This window comes from Sminthopsis crassicaudata, chromosome 1, assembly GCF_048593235.1.
Source record: "Sminthopsis crassicaudata isolate SCR6 chromosome 1, ASM4859323v1, whole genome shotgun sequence".
NCBI lineage: Eukaryota > Metazoa > Chordata > Mammalia > Dasyuromorphia > Dasyuridae > Sminthopsis > Sminthopsis crassicaudata.
Window position 1 is genome coordinate 86,915,194 of NC_133617.1, and position 13,273 is coordinate 86,928,466.

The window sequence follows — 13,273 nt, forward strand, 5'->3', positions numbered from 1 at the left end:
AGTCTTGAGAACTAGAATAAAATAAAGCTTCATAAAAAGGAGGAAAGTTAGAATAAAGAATTAGAAAGACTATAGAGAAAAAATAGTCAGAAAAAACAATGATAGAAAATTTCATATCATTCTAGGTGGAGATTCCATGTTCGATTCATTTTGTTTTGGAAAGCTGCTCAACAGAGCCAAAAGCCACCAAACCTGCTTTAAAAGAAGTTGCAGAGTAATAGGTCAAGAGAGAAACATTCCCTTCAGAAAGACGGCTTCCTTTGTCAGGGCTTATATACTTATCACATACCCTTAAGTAGAATTACTTTCACCTGGATCCAATAAAAATCTGTTTACCCAAATCTCACCCCCACCTCTTTAGAACTTTTGGTTCATCCCTGAAGGAAACATCTGGGGCCTCTTAGAAGTTTATTAACCCATATCTTGCTAGTCAAATAATGACACCTCTTAGAGTCTTCTTAAGAGCTCAGAAGGTTTAGTTTTCACTAAAAATTCTGTCAAAAAGGATGACGTGAGTAAAATGATGAAAAGTTATTTTTAACACCTACTTTTGAGCTCCCAGAAATTTTTTTCTTGTTTTCTTCCTCATCATCCCTTTCCCCTACCTCTCCTTAGAATACTCCAAATGGGATAAAGCAATATCAAATAAGGTAAAAATTTCATTTGTTGGGGAATTGTGTGTATATGTGTGTGGGGTATGCATACATGCATGTACCTTGAAAGAATTCTATATCTGGAGTTAGACATCTTGTGATTTAGTTGTGGTTTTGCCCCTTGATCAGTGTGTAATCTTACAAAAGTATATTCCCCTCTCTAGGCCTCAGTCCTCATCTGTAAGAGTGGTTAATATGATAAAAGAGAAAAATAATAAATATTGAAGGGGGTGTATAAAAACAAGTATGCTAGTCTACTGTTGGTCAAACTGTGGGAAGTGATTTACATGTATAAAAATATATAGCAACTCTTTTTATGGTAGCCAGAAATTGGAAATTAAGGTGATATCTTTCTTTGGGGGAATGGCTAAGCAAACTATGGAAAATTAATGTAACAGAATATCATTGTGTTTTTTTTAAAAAAGATGAAATGAGCAACTTAAGAGGAAACTTCAGTGAACTATGGCCAAGTCAGCAGAACTAGGAAAACAAATTATACAATGAGAATATTAGAGAGAAAAACAACTTTTTTTTTTGCTAGAATATCTAACTGTGTATTGAGAACTCTTTTTCTTATTTAATATGCTGGAGAAGAAAGGGGAGAAGAAAAATAAAGGGAGAAAGATTAATAAATATTTAAAAAGAATAAAATGGAATTATTATAGTATAAGAAGAGATAAAAATTTAAAATAAAAAAAAATTAGTTGAAGCAAGGCCAATGCACAAAGAATTAGAGGATAGGCTTATAGATCTAGAGTGGGAACAGACTTCTGAAAACATCTTGTTCAAGGATTCCTACCCTGTGTATGGTGTATGCATATGTGTTTGTGTTTGTGTGTGTGTATTTTTTTTTTTTTTATTTTGATGACTGTATTTCAATATAATTGGTTTCCTATAATTGGCAGTTAGTTAAGGAAGTGGATAGAGCATTAGACATTCAACCCGAGTTGAAATGTAGCCTACTATACATATTAGCTATGTGACTCTAGGTAAGTCAGTTAACTTCTGTTTATCTCAGTTTCTTCATCTATGAAATAAAAATAAAAATAGGACCTACCTCCCAGGGTAGTTGTGAGGATCAAATGAGATGATATTTGTCAAGTGTTTGTCATATAATAGGTGCTATGTAAATGCTAGCTATTATTATAATCCCGAATTTAAAAAAAATTTTTAATTATTTAATTTTTTTAAAATTCATTTAAACACATTTGAGAAAGTGCCCACAGCACAGAGGAAAAACTAAGTCAAGAACTATGATCTTGTAGAACCCTTAAATTTACAAATGAGAGAACTGAAATCAAGACACATTAAATAACTGCTGGAAATAATAATGCTGACCAGGCTGTCAGCATTGTGAAAGCCACAAAAAGCACATATATTAAAGATGGAAATATTGTTTACTTATTAGGAAATCAGACTAAATGAAGGCCAGAGTAGAATTACTGAACACCCTGTCTATACTGAAACCTTAATGAAGGTTTATTTAACGTAATTGATTAGTCAGCCTAATTTTAAATAATATTATGACCTCTGAAACTCACATTTGAGAGGACCCTTGGACTAAAAAGAGATTTAGCCCAATAGCTTCCCTTTCTATAATATTTTACAACTTACAAAGAGAATTGTTCACAGCCAACATATAAGTAATAGCCCTATTATTATTGGTCTTATCTCAATTATATATTTTTTATTTTAGGTTTTTATGTTTTCTTTTTATGCTAAAATCATTATCTTTTTTATCTTTTTAAAATATTTATTAATCTGTTATTCTGTTTTTTTTTTTTTTACTCCACCTCCCTGCACTGCACAAATTATTAAAGAAAAAGAAAGCTCATGGTACATAGCTGCATAGTTTGGTAATACAAACTTACATTATCCGTGTTCAAAAATGGATTTTTCTTTTTGCATTTTAAGTTCATTGATAAATAGCATGTTTCATCCTTGTTTGTGTGTTGATCAGAGTTCTAATAGTTTTCAAAATTGTTTTTCTCTTCTTATTCTCATTTTACTCATGAGTGAAACAAACTGAGGCTTAAGGAATTTGAGTGACTTGCCTCTAGAAACATATTTAGGTGAGAAATCTAGACTTGAGGTCTTTTGACTCAAAGTCCAATATGCCATTAACAATATGTTACTACTGTGGATATATATGTTTTTACCTATATATCATGCCATTTTATTAGAGTATAAACTCCTTGCAAATGTTATTACTTATATATACTAATAGGTACTCTATACATTTATAGTATGATAGAACATAAAAGTAGGAGGAAAACTTGGTTATTTTCTGATTCAAGTTGAACTAATTTTACAGATGAGGAAACCAAAATGCAGAGACAGAAAGAGACTTGTTCAGTCATAGAATGAATTTGTGAGCCAAGATTAGAGCAAAAGACTCTTGATTCCTAGATCAATCTTTCTTGAACTATGACAATGAATATTGGTAGGATTAAGTGTAATTTGAATCACTCCTTAAAAATGTTTTGTTTTTCATGTTCGAGCTGATTTATGTAAATGGTTTATGTACTGAGTTCTAATATAACAAAAGTGCTTTTCAGCCAGTCATTTTCCTATAGACAGGATGCCTGATCCTTTTTCTGTTTTGTTTCCCAGCAGAATTGTCAATAGTGCAAGAACTGATACAGGTTACTGACATAATGTTTGGTAAGTACCAGTAGCTAATTAAGGAAAGAGTTATGTAAATATAAATTGTATTAGTGGGCATAAATTAAATTCCTGAGAATTTTTCTAAAATGCACATGAATCTCAACAGAGTCATTCAGAGAAGGTATCTAAAGCATAAAACAGAATTTGGAGAGATGTAGGATAATTGAACTTTAAAGATTTCAGGGAACTTAGGGAATATGTCTTTATCTAATATAGCTTATATAGTACATAATAAATAATATGTATATATTACATAAGATATAATATGTTGGCGTACATAGACATTACATCCATGAAGAATGATCAATAAAGCTATTTCCTCTAGCAGATTATCACCTTTAGGAATACCTTTACCCTCCTCTCATGAGAGATCATCAACCTGCCATCTGTAGATACATGATCCTTCAGAGCAAGCCCATAAATTATTAGAACATTGATACTAAAGTGCATATGAATTTAACATAGAGGTTAAGAGAAAGTATCTTAAAACATTAAAAAAATCAGAATTTGAATGGACACATCAAGCCAAGGTTGGTCATCACAACTATGTAGCTGTTGGTTTTGTTTTAGTGTTTCATTTACATTGTAGATATGTCTAAATAACTTTCCTGGTTCACTTTACTTCTTATTAGTTTATAAAGGTCTTCCTATGATTTGCTGAATTTTAAATTTTTATCATTCCTTCTGTATAAAAATATTACATTACATTCAAGTACCATTACCTAGTTAATGTATTTGGTCATCATACCCCTTCCCCTCCTTTTTTATTACCTACAAGTCTTAAGAATAATTACCTGCCACCTTGATGATATATGCAAATCTTTTCAATTACTTTCTAATAAAAGCTGCACAGAGAGTCTAACTAGCATGACGGGAGCTTTCTTTTAAATCTCTTGATAATGTAAGGACTTCAATGGAACACAATGGATCACCAAAATTTTTTTCTCACCTTCATCTGTATCAGGGCTTCTTAAGCTTTTTCCACTCTCTACCCTTTTTCACAGGAGGATTTTTTACAGGTATAAAGTTACATAAAATAAGTGTACGAATCAAACATTTACTGATAATAAATCATAATTTCTTTACCCCCACATTCAGTTATAGGATCCCATATGGGGTTATGATCCACACAAAGAAGCTGGGAATTACATGATTAGTTTACCTTCTCTTCTAGAGAATCTCTTTCATGATATCCTTCAGTGCACTTATGCTGTGTCTCTCTTGATTACCTTTTGAGTGATCTCAAAGTTAATTAAAAAAATTGTTGAATTCCATAACTTGTGGTTATACAGTATCACTGGAAAAAGATTTTTGTTTAAAATATTGATTTTTTTTTAGAAGAAACAAGCAGTTAGCAAAAGCAAAGCATAATATCTGAGAAAATAGCTAGTTTCTATGAATCTTGTTCAGTTCTGATGCCAGTTTATTGCTCTTCAATGACTACATAAGAGGTATGAATCAATAAACCAGTTTCATGAATTGCTCATTCAATTGCTTAACATAATCTATAGAGGGGCATTTTTCATTCACTATGGTTTTCCAATGTGGATAGGTAGATTAAACTTCTTTGAGTTTAGCTCTCAAAGGATTGAAATGAAGGCCTTATGAATAGGATCTATATGAAAGACCTTAAGGTATACAGAAATTCTATCCCATTTTGACACTATGCTGAATATCCTTCATGACAGTAGTCTACATCATCTGTCTTATTCATCATTTGATATCAATCATCAGAAAGATATAAAACATAATTATCTATTATTATATCTTTCAAAGAATATGTGAGTTTGAATGGTACAAAAAGGTTCCTTGTTTTAGATACTTTTAAGACAAAATTTTAATGCACAAAATTAAGTGGCTTTGATTTGTTTTTACAATCAGTAAACAATCACAATATAGAGGTCTGAATTTCTTTGCTCTTTTCAGTCAGTTGTTAGAATAAAGATATGGTCGTCTGCTGTTGCAAAAACCTACCCCTCATCAAAACTTTATCAAAGATGTCCTCATTACATGTGTTCATCTCATAAAATTTTTGTAATCTGGAAAAATAAGCACATATATAGGTATATATTTATATATATTTACATACATATATATGTATGTCTATGGATATATGTGCCTCCGAGTTTGTGTGTTTTGTGTGTGTGTGTGTGTGTGTGTGTGTGTGTGTGTGTGAGAGAGATAAGATACAATTTTTTTTCTGGCTATAATTTCATCTTTTTCAGGTATCTTAGGAAATCAAATATACCTTTTAGGGTTCCACAATTGCATGAATCATTTATCATATAATACATTCCTAATTTATATAACTGCTGTGAAATCCATCTTTGTTTTTTCCTCACTTAGTCCTCAAAAGGCTACATCTGAAGAAGAACTGGCATTATCATAAAGTCTAAATGTGGTAGCTCTGATGTAGTTCATGAAGAAAAGAGTTTGTTATAAAAAGCTTCGTAGCTCTTTCCCATTTTTACCTTTCTATTTTCATAATGAACATTTAATATTGGATATCTTGCCAAACTTTTTAAAAGAAATTTATATTTGCTTCTATTGGTTCTCTGTTTTATTGGAATAAACAGAACTACTCATAATTTTATCTCCTCTATTAGATTTAATAAATGAGTTTGTTTTCTAAATCTGTATTGCATTCAGCTGTCGTAATCTTCCATTTGGCAAAGAAGTCAAATATTTTCTGGATGGGGCACTTTGCAAGCTTTTTTTTTTTTTTTTTGTTCTCCTCAATATAGTGATTACTTTTTATTCATTGAACACTTTTAGGACAGATTGTATAGATATCTGTTCTTTTACTTAGTTCCAATTTGAGGTATCAGTAGATTGTTTAAATGGTGCAAGTTAGAGTGGCCTCAATTGTATGCTATATCTTCTAAATTTTACTCTTCTAGTTTGATATTGATTTTGTCAGTAGATCTCCCTTGCATACACAGCTGTTATTGAAATAAGTCACACTTTAGTAAGTAGTCATTTCTTGCCTGATAAATAGAATCAGTTTAATTTTTTGTGATTTACTTTGCATCATCCACATCTAATACATCTTGACTTTCTTATTTGGAAATAATATTCATGGCATAAAAATATGAGACTTCTTTGGAAGCTATAATTTTTTTTCTCTTATTTTATCACATATTTAAAATATATTTTGTTGCACTCCTTTATGTGAATCTTTGTAATGAAGTTACTAACTAGTAAGTATATATTGATTTAATTTTAGGAAATTTTATCAAATTTTGCACAGACTTTCTCTGTTTCTTCATTCACTAAAACAGGCATTGATAACAATTATTGTTAAAATGAGCTTTTTTTTTGTAATGAACACTTTAATATAAGATGACCAAATGTCCCATAGCATTTGGAATAGAAATAATATTTGGTTTTTTTTTTTTTTTTTTTTTTTTTTGGCATTCCAAGAAGAAACTGTGATCCATCCTTAGAAGAAAGCCTTAAATAGTATAAGGTTATGCCTTTTAGAGAAAAATAAAATTTTATATTATTTTCATAATAAAAATTGTTTTAAAATTAAACTACATATATACATATACACAGACACATAGACACACACATGTTTATTAAAATTGTTCTGTCAGACTTATATGAAATAGGTGCTTCAGAATATTTGAAAGGGAATCAGTGCTATGGAGCTTAAAGAAGACCAGAAAGTTAAAGAACACTACATTCAAAAGATCTAGACCAGTTAGATTAATTTAATTTACATGTTTGTTTTGGGCCAAGCATGGTGCTAAACATTGCAGGTAAAAAATAAAGACAAAAAATAATTTCTATCTTTAATAACCATAGAATTGTGAAAAGCAATGTGCACATTGCATTAGATAGATATAGAAATATACATACATTTTGTATACATATAGACATATTTGATAGATACATACTTGTTTTAGATAATTTTAAGACAGAATTTTGCTCTACAGAATTGTGGTTTTGATTGTTTTTATATTAAAAATTAACAAACACATAAGAACCTTGATTTCTTTATTTTTTAAATTCAATTTTATGTCTAAAGATATGATCTACTGTTGGACAGATAATTATCTGGGAATCATGTATAGAGATGACAATTAAGCCATGGGAAGTGATGAGATTGCTAATTGAGATAGTTATAAAGAACAAAAGTCAAAGTAGGAGAGCAGAAGATATCCTTGGAGACTATCCACAATTAGAGAGCATGAATTGAATAGAAAATCAGTTAAGGAGGCTAAGAAGTGGTTAGATAGCTAGAACACTTTCAGTAAAAGCTAGAGTATACTGGAGAAGATAAGTGATGGTGACAAATGCTGCAGACAGATCAAAGAGGATCCAGTTTGAGAAAAGATCATTAGATTTGGCAGTTGAAAGAATACTGAAAATTTTGGATTTCAATGATGAGCTCAGAAGCTAAACAGAAAAATTAGATTTGAAATGAGAGAAACTATTGAATATAGATGGATTTCTCAATTTATTTCTCATTATTATTGCTGTTTTGTCAGTCATATCTGACTCTTCATGACCCTATTTGGATTTTTTTTTAAAGTAAATATCCTGAAATAGTTTGCCATTTCATTCTCCAGATCATTTTACAAGTGGGAAAACTGAGGCAGACAGGATTAAGTGACTTGGTCAGGGTCATACAGCTTGTGTTTGAGGCCAGTTTTGAATTCAGATGCTTCTGACTGCAGAACTGGTTTATAAAGGGGAGGAAATAGGATGATTTTCTAGTAGAGATGGTTGGGTCAAGTGAGGATCTTTAAAAGATGGCAGAATTTTGATCATGTTTGTAACCAGTAGAAAAAGAACAAATAGATGGTGAGAGATTAAAAGTACTAGAGGGCATGAAGATTGATAAAGGGTTCAGTGTGCTACAAAAACTGGAAGCAATTGAGATCAAGAGCTCTTTTAGATGGGTTATCTCTGATAAAATGAGGGGAAATGTCTTTATCTGAGAAGGAGATGATAGTAGAGGAAGTTATCTGAATGATATGAAATAAAGAGAAGTTTTAAAGATTTTAAAGAATGGTCTTTTTTCCCCCTTAAATATAGATTGAGGTTCTTAGCTTTGAAGGGGAGAGGGGACACGCTACGCTGGGAGACTTGGTGAATGAAGAGGAGGTTTTAAACAGCCTCTGTGGGAGAGTAGGATAGAGAATCAATGAAGGAAAGTAGTGTTTACCTTGATGCAGTAAAAGCCCTTTTGAGATCAGAAAAGATAATTTTGTAGTAGTCCCAGGCAGTTCAATTCAGTCCCAGGCTGATCTCCTTCAGCTCTGCTCAGCAGCATCTGTATCAGAAAAAAGGCACAGGATTGTAGTTGTAATCTTGAGTTAGAATTTGGTAAAATATGACTGGCCCCAGGTCAAGGGGACAAGGGACTATATGATGGAGGATGCCATAGAGTTGATTGGTACATCAAGGACTGAGGTTAAAATTTTGACTCACAACTTGCTAGCTATATAATTTTAAGTAATTTCATGTTTTTAGCCTCAGATTACTACTTTGCAAAATTAAATGAGTTGTCTACCTTAAAGGGCTATTTTGAGGAGAATGTTTTTAAATATTATAGTCCTCTATAAAGGTATTATGAGGTATTATTATAGAGACTAACCTACAAATATTGTCTACAGATATTAACTTTTTCAAGTTTGGCTCTCATTAAAGGAATTAAAAATTATTTTGGTTCTTTAATTTTTTAGAGTAGAAATTACTGGAAAAAAGATGAGTTTATAGGTTATTATTGACCTAGGAAAGAATCTTTTTAAAGTGGAAAAATTGGAAATGGAATTAAGTATTTAATGTATTTTTCTTTTTGTTTAGGAATCATGGGAGGGGAGATTGTGATATACTGGGAAGAGCATTGGATTTGGAATCTGAAGTCCCTGACTATTATTTTTTGAATCATCATTTTCCCCATCCATTAATGAAATAATGTTAATGGGAATAATAGTTGCAGAATCTGTCTCATAAGCGTGGATCTAATGAAGTAATGTACAAAAACTTTTTAAATATGCCATGTGAATTAAATTTTATTATTATTATTTTTCAAATTAGTTCTGGGTTCTTCAAAGATATTTGTTATAATAGGTGTTTTTTAAACTCAAGGATTAAAAAAAAAAAACATTTATGATTTAGTGTTATTCCAATAAAAGTGTTTCCATTACTGTTTTAATTTTTGATCAAGTATTGTTTTATATAATATTATACTGATTCAAAGTATTTTAATTTCTGGACTATGTCTTAAGACAGGGGAAATAAGCTCTTGGTCAGGAATAATGTCCATGTAATATAGTTAGGTGGCTCAGTGGATAGAATGATGGTGTTGCAATCAGAAAGATCTGAAGTTCAAATATTACCTCAGACAACCTATTAGCCATAAGACTTTGGACAGTCACTTAACTTTATTCAATCTCAGTTTCCTCTTCTCTAAAATGAGGGCATTGAACTCACTTTCTTAAAGACTTATCCATTCTAGTTCTAAATGTATGATTATGATTATTTTATTTTCTTATTATACTCTGTATGTACCTACTTAGGAGGAATGTTAAAAATAGATATAGGTAGATAGATTTTTTGGGGGGAGGTGGGTGGGATAGATTTGTGAATTAAATCAATAGATCTTAAGTTTGAAAAGGGAAGAAAAGAAGAAAAAATGCTCATATGTATCTGCAAACCATATACCATAGAGAATTAGTAAATGATAGTAGGAAAGCTGATATGATATTAGAAGAGAGCACGGGTGATTCACATAAAGCAATATCCAAGAACACATCAATGATAAAAAAAAAAAAAAAAAAAAAAAAAAAAAACTAATGGCTTTAAATAGCTGTGCATGTATATAACATATATATATATATATATATATATATATATATATATATATATATATATATATAATATGGATAAGGAAAAATGTGAATTATAGAGTCTAACAAAAGGAGGTAAATTCAACTTAATTGGTATCTATGACACTTGGTATAATGAGATTTATAATTGGAATCTAGATATAGGATAGAGCATTTGGAAAGAACAAAATTGATTAAAAGGGGGCAATTAAGTACCTTTGCATACACAAGATATATTTAAATGAGAAACAGATCATGAGGCAGAATAGAGAAGAATGATTATAATTATAATGAATATGGGGGAACAAATTAATTTCACATTGTATTGATTTGGGCCCAGTAAGTTTACTCTTTTAAAAAAAATACATATATTTTTAATTGTGGTTTTGCAGTAATTGACAAATATGAACTTTATTTGGAAGAATAGCCTTAGTAAAAACAGTTAAAGAGAACAAGAAAGTGTTTGATACATTTCACAAAGCAGTTCTCCTCCAAAAAGAATGCAAGCAGATCTTATATAGTTACACCTCTTCAGTCCTCTCAGTCCCCTCTGCACTTCTAATTGAAGGCCTAGAAGATAGAACAAAAAGTTCTTAAAACCTCTATTAAAAAGGGGTATCATATTCAAGGCAATCCCAATAAACTTTGAATGGAAAAACATCCATCTCTAGAGAAAGAACTATGAAGAGTGAATGTAAGTCAACACATATTTTGTTCACTTTTTTTTTCCTGATTTTTCTCTCTCAACATGCTTCATAGGAATGGGGAATTGTGTAAAAAATGAATGTACATGTATAACCAAAATAATTGTTTTACTTGTCACTAGAGAATATATATTTTTTAAATTATAAAAATAAAAGGGGATCATAGATTATTTCCTTATTTCCTTACCAACTGTACTTGTTGGACCAGGACTTCACTATCATTATGCTTCTTTCATGCTAACAACTAAACCACTCATCTCAGGAAGTATCTGCTTTTGTACTCAAACTTCTTTAGTATCCTACATCCTGTATCCCCATTATTGGAGGGCTGGAAGGTAGAGGAAAAGAACTTCTCCAGAAGCATTCATTTAAAAAGAGCTCATAGGTCAGTCAACTTTTCATTTTCTACCAACTATATGGATTGGCCTAGACTCCACCAAGCACCCATGATATCTCCTTAAAGGATAAAACTTTCCTTTATTTGTCTTTCCAGTGTATTAACATACAATAGATGCTTAATAAATGATTGACTTCTGTGAAGGACTAGAACTGAGCAGATGTACTTAACCTTAATGCAAGGTAACCTAGCACTTAGGACTAATTACCAATTCGACAATTCTCTATTAACATATGCTTGGGAATGACCCTCCCCAACTATTTTGTGCTAGCTTGAAGAGAGAGCGATGAGAGGGTGGAGTAGGACAAGAGGATCATTCTTAGGCCTTGGAGAGAGAGGAAGGAGGTGTGGAGATTCCTAGATCTAATCCCCCTGACAGGGATCCCAAAAGACCAAGAATAAAGACTTTTGCTTATCTTGACTCAGCCTGATTCTAAGATATTCAGGGTAACAACAGACTTCTGATTTTTTTTTTTTTTTTGTTGTTACATTTAATTTTGAAGAAAAAAAAGAAAAATGAATATAGTATAGAATTGGGTTAGTTCCTCAGAAATCTTTAGCTCCTTAAATCATTTTGCCACTAGATAAATCTTCTTTGTCTTTTTTTTTTTTAATTACTCATATCAAATGTTGCATTGGCTTGTTTAGGCTACTTACTGATTGCTTATCTTAAAGGAACTCTTTGTGAGTTATATTCGAACTAATTGGCTTCTAGGATTCCAATTGCACAAAATATAGAACAAGAAGAAGAGGAGTTTGGAAACCAGATTTGTGATGGTATAATTTTGGTGAATGGATCATCTTCTAAACTTTCCTTAGACTCTGAGGAAAAATGGAACCCAAGGCCAAACGAGGGTAGAAATGAGGGTATCTATTATGGGGAGAATATATACCTGTTTCAGCTACTAATGGTTTCAGGCCATCCAATGTCAAAGTCTCTTCCAAATGTCAGATGTTGTGATCTATTTTCTAATATTCTGATTATAAGATCATTTCTAGTTTTATCATTTTATATTCTAATTAGGCCTTCCACTTAGGTTATTCTATGTCAATATCTTTTCAATATCAACATTCTAGCTTTCTTATACCTCTAAAATCTAGGTTGTAAGGTTTTTGGTTTTGTTTGTTTTTTGTTTTGTTTTGACATTTTCAGGTCGCTTTCAACTCTAACACCTTATAATGTTAATATTCTATATTTTCAGGCATTCAAAATTAAAAAAAAACTTATTCAAGGTTACAGAGATATTAAAATCAATTAAAATTAGCATTTTCATTTGCATATCAGAACAGAAAAGAGAATTGTACATGAAAATATTAATCTATTATACATGATTTTATTTTCTTGGAATAAACTTAACAAGTAACTTTCAAATCTATCCTACATGTTGGTGATTTCCTGGACTTCCTTCTATTCTTCCCTGATTATTAAAAATACCCCATTGATCATCTTGTTCTCCCTCTCTTTCTCCTCTTTCCCTCCTTTCCTTCCTCCCTTCCTTTTTTTTTTTTTTATGCCTTTAGTGAAAACAAAACCAAAAAAATAAATAAATAAAAGCCTTGTAACAAATATGCAATCAAACAAAATGAATTTCCATGCTGGTTGTGTCTGAAAGTATTTGTCTTATTTTGCATCTTCAGTATGTTCTATTAAACAAAAGTTCTCATTGTGGTTGATGATAACCCCTAAGGGACACTGTGGTTGGAGAGAAAATTGTGGCTTCTCTTTTTTGATTCTAGGTAGCTGCTTGTTGAATGACCTAGTCCATTCATCATGACTTTCTAGAATCTTGGCTTCTCTCCCAGGCAGAAAATGTATTCTTTAAAAAGTGAATATTATAGGGACTAATGGGGGTTAGATAGAGGTAGCTACATTGGTACTATGTGCCTAATAATGCTGATAAGTGGCACAACAGAAATAATAAAAAGTGGACCCATGGGCATTATTATTAGTATTTGAATATAGTTAATTTCTTGAGGTCTTTAGAATAAAAAGTGTGTTGTGGCTTTTAA

The 13,273-nt window shown here is 31.2% G+C and overlaps 1 long non-coding RNA gene across 2 annotated transcripts; it reads left to right on the forward strand.

Moving 5' to 3' along the window:
* The first annotated feature begins 396 nt into the window (after nucleotides 1-396).
* Nucleotides 397-9,416, forward strand: LOC141552629 (uncharacterized). Of its 2 annotated transcripts, none has more exons than XR_012485232.1 (3): nucleotides 397-650; nucleotides 3,267-3,317; nucleotides 9,138-9,416. It is a non-coding gene; the product is annotated as an uncharacterized LOC141552629 (long non-coding RNA). The 2 variants fall into 2 exon arrangements; XR_012485231.1 differs by having other exon boundaries at nucleotides 3,270-3,317.
* Nucleotides 9,417-13,273: the final 3,857 nt, after the last annotated feature.